This window comes from Balearica regulorum, chromosome 9 (assembly GCF_011004875.1).
Source record: "Balearica regulorum gibbericeps isolate bBalReg1 chromosome 9, bBalReg1.pri, whole genome shotgun sequence".
NCBI classification, from domain to species: Eukaryota; Metazoa; Chordata; class Aves; order Gruiformes; family Gruidae; genus Balearica; species Balearica regulorum.
The window spans coordinates 6456771-6470183 of NC_046192.1; the positions used below are offsets into that span (position 1 = coordinate 6456771).

Here is a 13413-nt window from a genome sequence, read left to right on the forward strand (position 1 = left end):
AAATAAATATATATACAGGTGTCAAGTTAAGATTGTCAAGCACACTCCCAAGATAGCATCTAAGAATGAACCAAGAAGTTAAAATTAACCCTTTTTGTACTTGTTCTTCCTTTTGGGGACAGGCAATATAATTTCCTGCATTGCACCTACCTCTGAAGCCCATGGCACACTAAATGGAGGACTAGGAGAATCACCAAGAAATGCTTTGGTGGAAGTTCACTGGAAGCATCTCTGCAGGACTGCAGTGCGCTACTACCAATAGATTATGTTTTCAGGTTTTTACTCAGCATTCCTAAAAGCTAGGAGATTTTCTGTGCAGTATTTTTCTTATATTTTGATAGAAATTTCTATATGGCATATATAGATTTAAGGAATGCATGCTGTGGGACTTGACAGTGCTCAGCAGCCTTGGTCCTCTTAAAGACTAGCTTTTTTGGCCAAAGATTATTCTTGTTCTTCCCCAATACATTGTATTGACACAAAATTCATAAAGATTATGTGCTTAAGGGGCAAAAAACCATAGCCTGCATAGTTCAAACTTAGTTTTCTACATTCATTAGTTTCTTAGTCCTGAGACTGTTTTAAGTATTACTTAACTATGGTGTGGGCAGGATAACAGCAAAACATTGAGAAATAATCATTCAAGGCCAGTTGCATGAAAGAAACCTTGTGCCTCTGAACAAACTGATCCCTCCACCTGGAAACAGTTTCTTTATAGAATCTGGTATTTGCATATTTCCAATCTGTGTCTCTTCTTGCATTCAGCTCCTTCAACACAGCTAACTAGCTAACTTCAGGAGAAAGGGAGAGGCTAACAGCTCTTTTCCTTTTAATTTACTGGTATTTCCCTATAATTTCTGAGTCTTCAGTTTTTAGGTTGGGAGATATGCCCGTGGTCACAATTTTGTTCAGTGCAATTCTGTGGAGCACAATTCTGTGACTCCATGCATCAGTTAGAATATCACTCTTCATGTTCAGTTCAGACTTAATCTTTCCCTGGCATTCTCAGTACTGTCCTAGTGGTCCCGGTACGCTGTTCAGGAAACACTTTAATCTGTATAAAAATGTTTACTAGACTGCATGGCATTATCTCCTAAGGTAACATCTTACAACCATCCAGTCCAAAGAGATGCTCAGCATCTAAATGACAGACAAGTGGGGAGCATCAAATTGTAGATGTAGCGCTTCACTCTAGCCACTTTAGAAAGCCATTATTTTCTGTGCACAAGCCAACATCGGGTTACTAGCAGTGTGGCTAAGTAAGTTCTTCCTCCAGGATTTATTTTGGTTCCAAACTAAAAAACTCAACATGGGACAGGTGCTGTTTCACAACTGAAAAGACAATATCACATCAGAAGTCTATTTTGTCCATTAATAGAATACACGTGATAGCTTCAGGACAGAAAATAAAAGTTGTCTTTCCCATATAATCAGGCCAGCAGGTTCCCCACCATCAGCGTGTTCACAGGGACCAGCGCTAGTACAGAAGACAGGAAGGTTTCCTAGGTGATCTAATAAAGCTAGAAAAAACTCATATCAATAAGCAACATGGGGATATTGCTGATAAGCTGTTGCCATAAGCTCTGAACTCTTTCAAATGTCTCATCTTCCAGAGGGCAATTTTTCATCTGTCAGTTCTTAAAAACCAAAAGATCTCGGCCATGTCACCCATATTATGGTTAAACTCAGTACTATATTTTGAAATGCCTTCTATTTGAGAATTTAAGGTGACAAAGGAGAAGACACTGCACTTTCAGTTACTTGCCTGTTCTCCTGTACATCCAGTTCATAATTATTATCTTTGCTGATGGAAAAGGTTCAGACAGCTGTTAGCTCCTAAGAAGTTCTATCTTTTCTGGAGGTGCTGTGAAAGATGGAATCAACATGTACCACTCCCTCTCTGGAGTTTTTCCAAGAGACACCAGGGTGAAAGAACAAGAAAGAAGGCATTAACATGTATTCCTTCTTCAGTTTTTTTTCCCCTTCTACTGGCAAGTGGCTACAAAAAGTAGAGATATCAGGGATGCTGCCAGAGCAAGATTGTGCAGTCATCTTGACTGTGAAACTGTTGAAGAGAAAGGACAAAACTGTCTCCTCCACCATTTTCCCCAACCAAACCAATTCATCATGGTTTTCAAAGCAGGAAATTTTACACAAGTTTCTTTGCAGCCCTTACAGTCATTGACAATTCTCACACGGGTACAAGACTCTCTGCAGATCAAAGATCAAACTGAAGGGTCAGCATGAAAAAATAATACATTACCTTCATGAAAGGATCTTGAAGAGCTCCTCAAAAGAAAATTAAACCCAAATATTATTTTATGTTCCTACTGCAGAAATGAGTGCTGCAGTCAACTGAATGCCAGCTCTTAACCAGCTGGGCAGAAAGCCAGAGGGGCAAGAGGGTGTCAGATGGAATTTAGGCCAGGCAGGCAGGAAACACCAAGAGGAAACACCAGCAGCAGCTGTAGAAGCAAAAGAATGGGCAGAGGCTCTAAGACAAATAATAACAGGCTGAGCAACAGCAGTAGCAGATGTCAGACTAATGATTTCTGGAGGGGGGTGGGATGGCATTTGTGAAGAAACCACTTTTTCAACCACTTTGCATTAATTATCTGAAAAGGGATTCTTCCCCCAAACCCTCTGAAATGTTATTTTGGATTAGTTGTGAGGAAAGAGACGCAACTGAGCATCCACTCAAAATGTGCAATGCTCAGGACAGGCACTGCTGCTGATGCTAGTTTCATGTATGGGTTTGAATTCTCCCAGTGGCTTGAGAAGATGTTAAAAATAATTATGGAAATAAATTTGGTAGAAGAATCCCTTATGTCTAGGGTGGATTTACTGAATAGTTTTCTGGACTTCAGGGTTCTATAAACTGGAACTGCCAGGGAGGAGGAGGAAGTTCTACTCTTCTGAAAGATGTTGCAATGCTGCTTTTGTCAGGACTGCAATTTACAGGCTAGTTGATATATTTTCAATCTATTGATCACATCCATCAGTTGATTGATTCACTAGGTAGCGAGAAGCAGCACCTGCAACACAGCAGAGTCTGTGTCATAGTGATGTCAGTCACTGAGTTCTGTCATTCCTGAGAAACTTGTCCTCTTCCACAGAACATAAGAGGCACTTTGCAGAGAGGATACTACACTCAACCACATTTATCTAATGTAATATTCAAGAGGTGGCAGATGACAGAAGAGTTAATCAACCATTCTCCTCAAACACCATCAAAAGAGGAAGAGCCACTTGCACAGCTTCAAACACATAGAGCACCAATTCAATCAGGAACCAGAGAATGTGACTGGAGAGCCTCATGAAATAAAAAACGTGAAGAGAAAAATCTAAACCCAAGTGATCTACACTAATTACATCATCTTTGTTTCACTCAGAAAAAGCAATGTCCTTGTACAAATAAAGAAAGCATAGGTTATAGCCCAAACAGCTTAATGAATTTAAAGAAGGGCAACTGGCTTTGGAAAGCAAGCTGCCACAAATGGGATGTATTGAAGCCACCCGTTAATAGCACTAACCCAGTGGTTACTCACAGATGCACATTATAATTTATGGTTGGACCACCAGATCCCCAGATAATTAATGAGGTGAACCACCTCATCCTCCCTGTTGGTCACAGCATGCTGTACAGCAACTGAGCACACTGCAGAGGCCTTCACACAGGTCTCTGGGGTAACAAGACACGTGTGACACAGCTCCCGGGAAGTGCACTTGCCAACAGCCACCTTCTGCCTGTATAAGGATGGCAATCTGCTGCATGCCAGCCATTCAGAAGACGCCTGGTATTTAGGTGAAGTGGAGCTTATAGTGAAATTCAGATTTCTTAATGTCTGCCAGAACCTAAGAAAGGCACGAAGTAAGTAATTTCAATTAGATATAAATTATGTTGGGGTGAGGAAGAAAGGAAGAAAGTGCAAAGTTACAAACTTAGTGGTAACAAAAGAAAGGTTATGAATGTATGAGGATTTTTCTTAAATGTTCATACCAAAAAAGCAAAGACATTCTAAACAAAATATTTAATTTCAAAATTTTTTTTAATGCAATGTTTGTATTCAAATTACCTTTTCATCTCAAGGTCACTTTCAATTTTATCTTTGAGGAAAATTGCTTGAAATAAAAGCTTATGATTTTGTTTCACATGAGATCATTTGGTTGGGCTTTTGAGAAATCTATTTCAAGATTTTATTTTCCCAATTAAAAAAAAAATAAAAAAAAAATCAAAGTTTAACCAAGATAATTTTCTCACCCAATTTCTCAGAACCCTTATTGAACCTCACCTTATAGGTCTAGTTACATTTCCAAGTTTTTCTGTAACTAGTATTATATTAAAAAGAAATAAAACATCCATCCACAAAATTGTCATGGAGTGGTTTGTCAGAAAGTACACAAGAACAGAAACAATTCTTTACTTGTTCCTGAGCCATGAACAGCACCTGGTTCTAAATGTTCCTAACAAGAACATGAACATCCATAGCACATTACTGCTTGTAGGAGCAGAACATCCATTACAGTAGTGCTTTGATTACAGAGTATGAAGCTTGTTAAAAGAAAATTAAAATCAGAAGGTAAAACAAATTCTTGTACATGATTTGAAGACTACAGGAATATTTAAATACATCATGTCAATGGGACAGAAAATGTACATCTATCAAAAAAGACTTGAGGAAGACCTACACAATTGTAATCACTAATGGGTTGTTGGAATATTAGAAATACAAACTTTCTATGAAAAGATAAAGTTGGGTACAAATGAAGAAAATAAAAAGAACTCAGGCAAGCCAAACTAAAAGTATATTAACGCAGATCTAGAAGATTTTGAAGAACAATGTATTACAGGCATAACGACTAAAATCACTCCTCCTTCAATGCATCATAAGCAGAAAGCCTGCAGAAGACCAAATTATGATGAAAATGTGAAAGGCTCACTTAAAGAGGCTAACAACATAGCAGAAAGACTAAATGAATTCTTACAACAGCATTTACAGTGTGAAGGATGTTAGTGTGACACAACCTTCCTTAACAGGGTACATCACGCATGATATACACCTACTTGCTAGTATAAGTTTTAGAATTAATCAATAAAACAGTAGAACAGTAGAAAGTATGAGACAAATATGACCTCTAGCCAAAGTCAAGGTGAAACTGCAGTGGTTAACTTATCTTACAAGGACTGGGAATTTGTAAAGGTGGCAGCCAGTTTAAAGGATTCTGGAAAGCAGAGGAAGATCCAGCAAACTGCAATCCTGTAAACCTAACATAGATACCGTTAGAAATAATGCTAAAGAATGGAATCATGAGACACTTGCACAATGAGATGTAAAGATTTCCCCTTTGTGAAGGGGTTATATCTCCAAAATCTGTTTTCAGGAGTCAGTAAACACAGATCTAAGTGATCTTACTCATATACCCTACTTGCATACCCAAAGAGCTCAGGATAACTTTTTCTCCCTCTGAGCTTTAAGTTAGTGAGGGATAAAAATAATAGTACGTAAAAAAAATAGTAGGTCTTCACATTTACAAATAACTTCTTAAAAAACAGAGTAAGTTTCCTGTAGGAAAAAGAGTCTATGGAGTTTCACAAGAATCTGCACTACAGCTTGTGGTGTCCAATGTATTTGTAAGTGACTTAGAAAAGAAGGTGGAGAGTGAGATGAGGTGTCCTGATGACATGTTGTTTTCAACATAGTAAAAACTAAAGCCAGCCATAGAAAATTATGTAACAATACTATAATCTGTCATAAAATAGCATATGAAATTCAAGTTTTTATAAGTACAAAATGATGCACAAAGTAAAAATAGTCCTAATTTTATAAATGTAGTGATGGACGCTGGCTATTACTATGGAATAGAGATATTTTGAAATAGGTGGTTCTACAAAAATACCAGCTCAGGGACCAGCAATAGACAAAATAGCAGGTAGAATATTATGAATTATTAGGAAGAGAATAAGGAACAGAAAACATTTCTGTGTCACTCTATACACCCATGGTTCACTCATACTGAATATAGTATGTTGCTTGGTCCCATCTCAGAAAGGACAAACTAGAGCAGGCACAATCAAGGGCAGAAAGAATGAAGTGCCTTTCACAAACAAGATCACAAAACAGACTTTTCAGGCAGGAAAAAGACACCATTGAGCAGTACACAAGAAGAAACAAATAAAACTGAGCAGCATGGAGAAGATGAACAAAGTATGTATTAGATCCTTGTACCAATGTGTTTCTTCCTGAAGCCCTTGTCAGTCTATTTGTCCAGCTAGTCCTACTTTTAGACCAGGATGTCTAAGACTTTATCAACTTCTAAATTCAGTTTTCTCTTCTCTTATTCCCTTCTTTGATCTAAATATTTCCATACATGTTACTGGTTGTAGAATAACTCTCCTTGCACACCCATCCTAAGCCGCCTCCTCACTGTTCTTTGTGATCTCCTTGTCCATCTGATCATTTGCCCTTCCCCAGGAATCACGTGCTAACCTATGCCTTGCCTTCAAGCACACTCAATCTTTCTGAATTTAACTCCAGTGAACAACTTCTCTGTGCTGCCTAGGTGTCAGAAAAGACCCTTCTCCTCTGCTCCTGAAGCTCTCACAATGGAAAGAATGTCTCTAAGGGTGAAAGCGGCCCAAAGGGTTGGATATAATGCTGCACCTACATCTCCAGAAAGCATGTACTGTGTAACCAGTCTTCTTCCAGGAACATACTGAAATTTTGAGGTGTGAAGACACTCTGACATTTGGTGACATCCACTGAAGTCTGTCACGTACCATCACAAGGAGCTCCAGTCACAGTTCTGCGTGCCTTGGCCCAACAGAGCAAATATTCGTGCTGTCCCTTCACACAGTGCTGTGTAGGGCCATGGACTTCCTGCAAGGCAGTGAACTTAGTCACCGCTCTTCCTCTGCTTGCAACACTCTCCATCTTGTAAATCATTTGTCAGCAAGAGCATCCTGTATGAATGTGAGGGACAGGGGAATATCTAAGGGCCGTGATCTAAGGGTCATGGTCTACACAGCCTGCAATCTTCCGCTGGCTTAGGAGGAAGAAAAGGACTCCTCCTCACACAGCTTGAGCCTTTTCCAGATCTATCTCACAGAACAGACCATAAGCTCACATTAGCTTTTCTGAAAGGGTTAGCAGCCTCAGATGGAAAAGATAGTGAGCAGACCACTATAGGCAACGTTTTCACTGATGTCAACCATTTCCTCTCCTCCACACATGCCAAACCAATACATTCAGTCTAAATAGACAGGGCCAGCAAACATCTGGTTGACACGAGAATCAGAAGGTCCGAGCCCACAATGTTTTGTGTTTTTACTTTTGTTACATGCTTTTAAAGTACACCAAAGCTATCAGTGCATCAAATGATCTTAATCCATTCCCCTACAACCTCGTGTCTCTCCATCAGATGTAATTCATTATATAAAAGCAGAAGATCTGCCTCTCTTGCTGAATTTGTCAAATATGTGACTGAATGCTCTGTCCGGGTAGTATCCTGTGAGTTGACTCCAACTTAATATTTTTTTAGCCATTTCTAGCACTCAGAGGACAGAAGGGCCAGGGTGAAGTCCTTTGGAATTTGGTCATTGGCTGCATGTCAAAGGAGCATAAAAACTCCAACTACTTAAATGAGCCAGTTGATACTTACTGACAGAAAGCCTTTGCTGAAGCAATGATACCAATTTAATGCTCCTTTAATACTTGTTGAATATTTACACTGAAAGTAACAGCAAGAAAAGAATGAATTCTGAGAAACTAAGTAAAATTGCAGGCTACATTTTTTTTTCCTAATAATTACCTATAATTGAAAGTTGAATTTATTAAAAGATAGAAATATAGTGCACACTGTATGTAGGGTTTTTATTTCTTATGCATCTTGCTTCAAATGTGAAGGTAGAAGTGCACAATAGTTATTTTCTTGAAACAAAATTTCAAATCTGAGGATTTTTATGTCACCTTTTATATAACTTTGACTTGGTTTACATTGTTGAATCTGGAGAGATTGTGAAAGTGTAAACCAGTCTAGTGCCTTTCAAACACTTTCAGTGTGCGTGGATTTGCATTTATTAGCACTGGGTCTGTTTATTTCTGCCCATTTATCTAGCTTAATTATGTGTATTAGAGATAGTTATCTGTTGTATTTCCTGATTTGACATGTTTTGTCATGCAGCCAACCTCCAAATATAATTTTTGACTAAAATCTAACTTAATGAACATAGACTTTCTGACTACTTGTGTTACCACATACATAGAATTCACGTCAATTTAAGGACATTCCAGATGTTAATCTGAAATCTACATTATTAGTTATATACTTAAGATACCCTAAGTCCTGTATGAATCAAGTTTTCCTGAACATCCTACTAGTCACCAGTCTTACAAGATTTAACATAGCTGTACTTTTTATAATAAGGTAACCCTACCAGGATTGCTTAATTTACATATTACGCATTGTTCAGTTTTCATAAGAGCGACTATCATGGACCAGTTTTGGCTAGTATACCACAAAGATAGAACTACAAAATTATTTTGCATAGCATGGGTGATTTGTAGCATAACTAATTTACTATTCTAATGCAGCCTCAGAAGGAAGTACAATGAGGTTAAAGTAAAAATTTACAGCACCCCCCTCACGATTTTTACATTTGTAGTGATTTAAACTCAAATACAAGTTTTTTTATGGAATATATTCAGTCTTGTGTTTATTCTGTAAACTAGACCAAATAAGATACATTAGCATTGACAACACCCTTTTTCACTGACAGATCGTGAAGTACCTGACACACATAAGGAAGTCCAGGTAACCCTGCTACATAAAGAATTCAATTTCCTACAGAAGCATAAAGCAATTCATATAATCTGGTGGGCAAAACCTGGGGAGTCTTAGCTTTAGGAATTTGGACAGGCTAATTGAAACCTATGTTTAAACTATCTCATCTGTCAGTTTTTTTGAGAATTACCTCACAAAACATGAACTGAGTATAAAGCATCCCTTTTATAGTGACTGTCATGATCTGCAACTGCCAAAACAATCTTATTCTCAAGAGCCAACAGCATTGACTTACTGTTGAGTCTGTTTGTTTGTTTGTTTTTTAAATAGTTTTCGTGAGGGGGAGGAAGAGGAAGGAGAGGAAAGAGGAGGAAAAAGGTTACTCTCCCTTTAAGATCCAGTTTGAGTCCAGGTGGCTTGACTGAAGTGTCTAGCACAGCTGTACTCCCAGAGCAAGAAAGATTTGGTGTGTTCAAGAGCAACCCGAATCTCTAGTTTCAGGCGAGTGCTGAGTTTTTATCTTACATCACTCCAGTGAGATGAAAGCAGTACATTGATAATGCTCTTGTCTGTTTGTATGTAGGATTAGCAGTATGAAATACTTTCAATTCTACTTTGTAGGAAAAGCGAATATTGCACTTTTAAGAAGATGGTGTCTATGGGGGAAAGCAGTTGTGATAATAGAAGAAAGCAATACATCTGTGCAGGGATTTGAGCAGGCAGAAGCCTCGAGAGTTTAGTTTTAAATACAGACATGCAATGCAGTATCCTGCACAGGGCTAGGAGGCTAGCGGAGACAGCACTAGAGCTCAGAACTAGCAATCTTCTTCCACTCCAATTTATTGATAAATACCAAGAACTGCCAAAAGGCTTCCCTGATTCTTTCATTTCAGAGACTTCTGAGATGAGAACTTATTTCAAGGCAATGACTCTAATAGAGATACCCTAAATGACTTTTTGTAATTTTTTTTAACCTCCATTTCCTGTACAGTATGCAATTACTAGAAGGGTGGAAACTTCTGAACTCCCTAGGAGAGTTTGCTATGTCTCTCATTTCAGCTTAATAAAATATAATATGAATTGCAGCATCTGTAAGACAGAGTTGTTCCCTATCCAGCTGTTCTAACTCAGGTTATTCACAGGATGAGGAAGAAAAGAGATTTGAAAGAGGGTTGCTGAATCTATTTGATAAAAATAGCATTGCTAGATCTTCAGTATTTTAGGATGTTTCCCCTTGTCACAGTAGTTGAATTAGAAGGAATTGCCACTATTTTGTTGACCCAATTTATCTTTTTTAGGCTGTTTGCATTTTTACATGCATTATGACTTTTCATTGATACATTCTCTGTGTTCATTATCTCTCTAAGCTATCTCAGGACCTCCATGACAGTAAATTAATCTCCTGATTTGAAAAGCAGCTCTGTCGGAAATCAGATGCTGTGGGGTATTCCTCTGGTAATTTTGCTGCTACGTATCGCCCTTTGCACATGAACCCGAGTCAGCCAGAATTCACCAGAGTGGTGCTACACACCTGCCATAGCCACACAGGAGCCAAGGACATGGGTAGGTGTAACACGGGTGCCCTCAGAAGAGATGTACGGAGCAGTAGTCACAACTGCTGACTTGTGTGTGTTGATGAGAGGTGTGAAAAAGTGCAGAAGTCAATATCATCAATTTGGAAGTGTTGGGCACTAAATTGTGTCATTTTTGCCATTGTACCAACTGGTAATAAACCCTGCAGCTATTTTGCAAAATTTGGTACTTGTAAAGCATTTATTTCAATTCCTGGAAAACAGGCAGCTTTCTGGAGCAGAAGTATTACCAGTCAGGGGGTTATGAGACTTTCTTACCAGGAAACAAAAGGGGACAGTATACTGCTACTCTTGCCTACACTGGGATCTCATTTACCTCTTAAAAAGAGAGGAGTTTCATATAGTCAGCACAAAAATCATGAAAAGAGTCCAGTCAATTAACACGTTCACTTAACTAGACCCTTCAATATGAAAGAAAGGGCAAAACCAGGGACGTAAAAGTGGGGAACTAGAGAAAGTTTGAGCAAAATGATTGCTAGTCCCAGAGCTTTTCTTATGCTAGTTAACTCCCCCAAATTATTTGCTGTTGATTACTGACATCAAGAAAGCTGATCTAGCCCTGGATAGAGATATTCCAAGATTAGTCCATTGTGAACTGGAAGATTTTTTTAGATGATAAATTACACCTCCCTATCAGATAGTTTAAAGCAGGATTGAATAGACACTTATTTTAAAGACACTAGAGATGTCTTCTTTTTTGGCTAACAGCTCCAGCAAAAGGGAAGTGAAACCTTGATTCCCTCTGAACTTAGAGGCATATGGTGATATTTCTCTGTTAATTCTCACCCATAAACCAAAAATCCATTTAAGATCCTAAAAGGAAAAAAAAAAGAAAAAGAAAAAAATCTAAGGAACCAAATCCAGCATGATGGATTTCCACAGGGATATGTTTGACCAGATAAGATTTTCATGGAAATTATTAGAGTATAACCAAACTTTGAGCAATCAAAGAGTGCAAATGAGTAATCAAACTTTGCTTCTGCAAAAAGTTCCTTCTGTTCAACATTCACTTTTTCAGACCTCTTTGGTAAACTATATAAATCTACCTTGTTTACAATAAATAAGAGAAGTTCATCTTTATTTTTTCAGGAAAAAAAAAAAAGATTGAATAGGAGCAAGTTATGTATTTGTATATCTGGAATGACATTAAAATCAGCTACTAGGAAATAGCTTCTTCATTCCTGATCATTCCACTTTTGTATAATCCAGATTTAAGACTGGAATAATAAATTTATGAAATATATAGTATTTATATTTTATTTATATTTATTTACCTAAATTTTTAGCCTTTGCAACTCCCTGAATTTCACAGCTATAGAGACCACCTGTGACTACATGCCACAGTGAGGTCTGTTTTCCTGCTATTGCAGAATGACACAAATGCATTAGTCTCAAAGCAGGGTTTGCACTCAGGAAATGTCTCTCAACTGCACAGGGTAAAAGAAGGGTCTTCGGGCAACATAGAAATGGCTGTGGATTACGAGACAGGGACTCCTTTATTTCCTGCTGTACGCTTCCTAAAGGCATTTGCTGACAAGGAATTTGCAAATCTTGTCTTGTTAACGACTGTAATGCTCCTTGGTATTACTCAGATATGATCATCTGTGTACCTGTCCAAATAGAGCTTAGCAACTGCCAGTCTGTGGAGCTGAGAGTTCCCCCTCCCCGTCTTTTCACCAGTGATCAAATAACAAAGTTTGCAGTAACCTTCTCCCCACTATCCTTGCAGATGTTGCCCGCCCCCTCCTCCTGAAGGTTGTCCTGGAGAGAACATGTAGTTCCAGAGTGACTCATACCACACACTATCCCTTACTCATTCAAATAGTTTCATTAAAGGCACTGGACCACAATAGATAATCCCTCATTTCATTGCAAACCTGTTTCAGTATGAACATACTAGAGAAGAGATTAAAGACCAGGACAAGGGACCTCCACAGAAAGGGCAGAACTCAGCTAGGATACTTGTGATGAAGGAAGAGCGTGTTTGATCACAGCACTCCTTATTTAAGCATTTACAAGTGTTCATTAATTTCTACATCACAGAACTACTGCAAATATGTACAGCCCCCTCCTCCCTAGCAATGTTGATGTTTGCTATTTTGCTTATTTAGCACTTCAATTCTTTAAGGAAAGAAAAAAGAAAAAAAGAAACTGCACATACCTCTCTAATTCACTCCCCTCTTTGAGAAAGCAGGTAAGTGCACAGAATGCTGTGAGCTCTTCAGCTGACTGTACGAGACTCTGAAGCTCAGAAAGCATGGATGGGATTTATCAACAAAATGATACCCTGTATTTTAAATCATCTTTAAATTATTTTGATATTAAAGGATTTACTTTGAATGCTTCAGTTACGTGAGAAGTGCAATACGGTCCTACTTCTAAGAGGCTAAACTGCAAAACCACAGAATGTAAATGCTATTAAGAGTGTAAAAACAGTCAGCAACCACTGAACCTCCTGTGGGCCAAAAGCTGGTCAAGAAATATCACAGAAGAGAGAAAAATGACAGGAGCAAAGAAGGAAGAAAACTATATAGCATGGTGGCAAGGCTGGTAAAAGAAAGATGAAGGTGACTACTCAAGAGCTACTCTGGGCAGAGACCACCACCATCATGCTGGGAAGAGAGGTACACTTGTCTCCAATGCAAAGGACAAAGTATACAAAGCTAACAGTGATTCTCAGTGCTGGAACTGTGAAACAGTTCATTTAAAGTCAACACATCAAGCAGATTCATGTTTTTGTTTGTTTGTTTGTTTTTGTTAATTCTCTGCAAAAATGAGCTAGAAAATGCAAAAGCACATTTTAATCCAATATTGAAAAAATGTATCTGAATTTTCCAGGAGGCTCTTTGCATCAGGGATCCTGTAAAAGTCAGACTGATCTAGTCAGGAGAGGGAAGTACAGGATGCCCAGCCCTGCAAGTAGGCAGTTCTTGCAATGATCTTCTTGTACAAGCCATGAAAAAACAGTTAATATTTGCAGAAGTTATCAGATAATCTCAAAACAAAGCAGAAAAATTAAAATGGAAAAGGTGATTTGCTG

At 38.3% G+C, this 13413-nt stretch overlaps 1 long non-coding RNA gene across 1 annotated transcript in view; it reads right to left on the bottom strand.

Moving 5' to 3' along the window:
- Positions 1–13413, bottom strand: part of LOC142602905 (uncharacterized) — a 195071-nt gene that overhangs the window by 57495 nt on the left and 124163 nt on the right. The gene's annotated exons all lie outside the window — the stretch shown is intronic.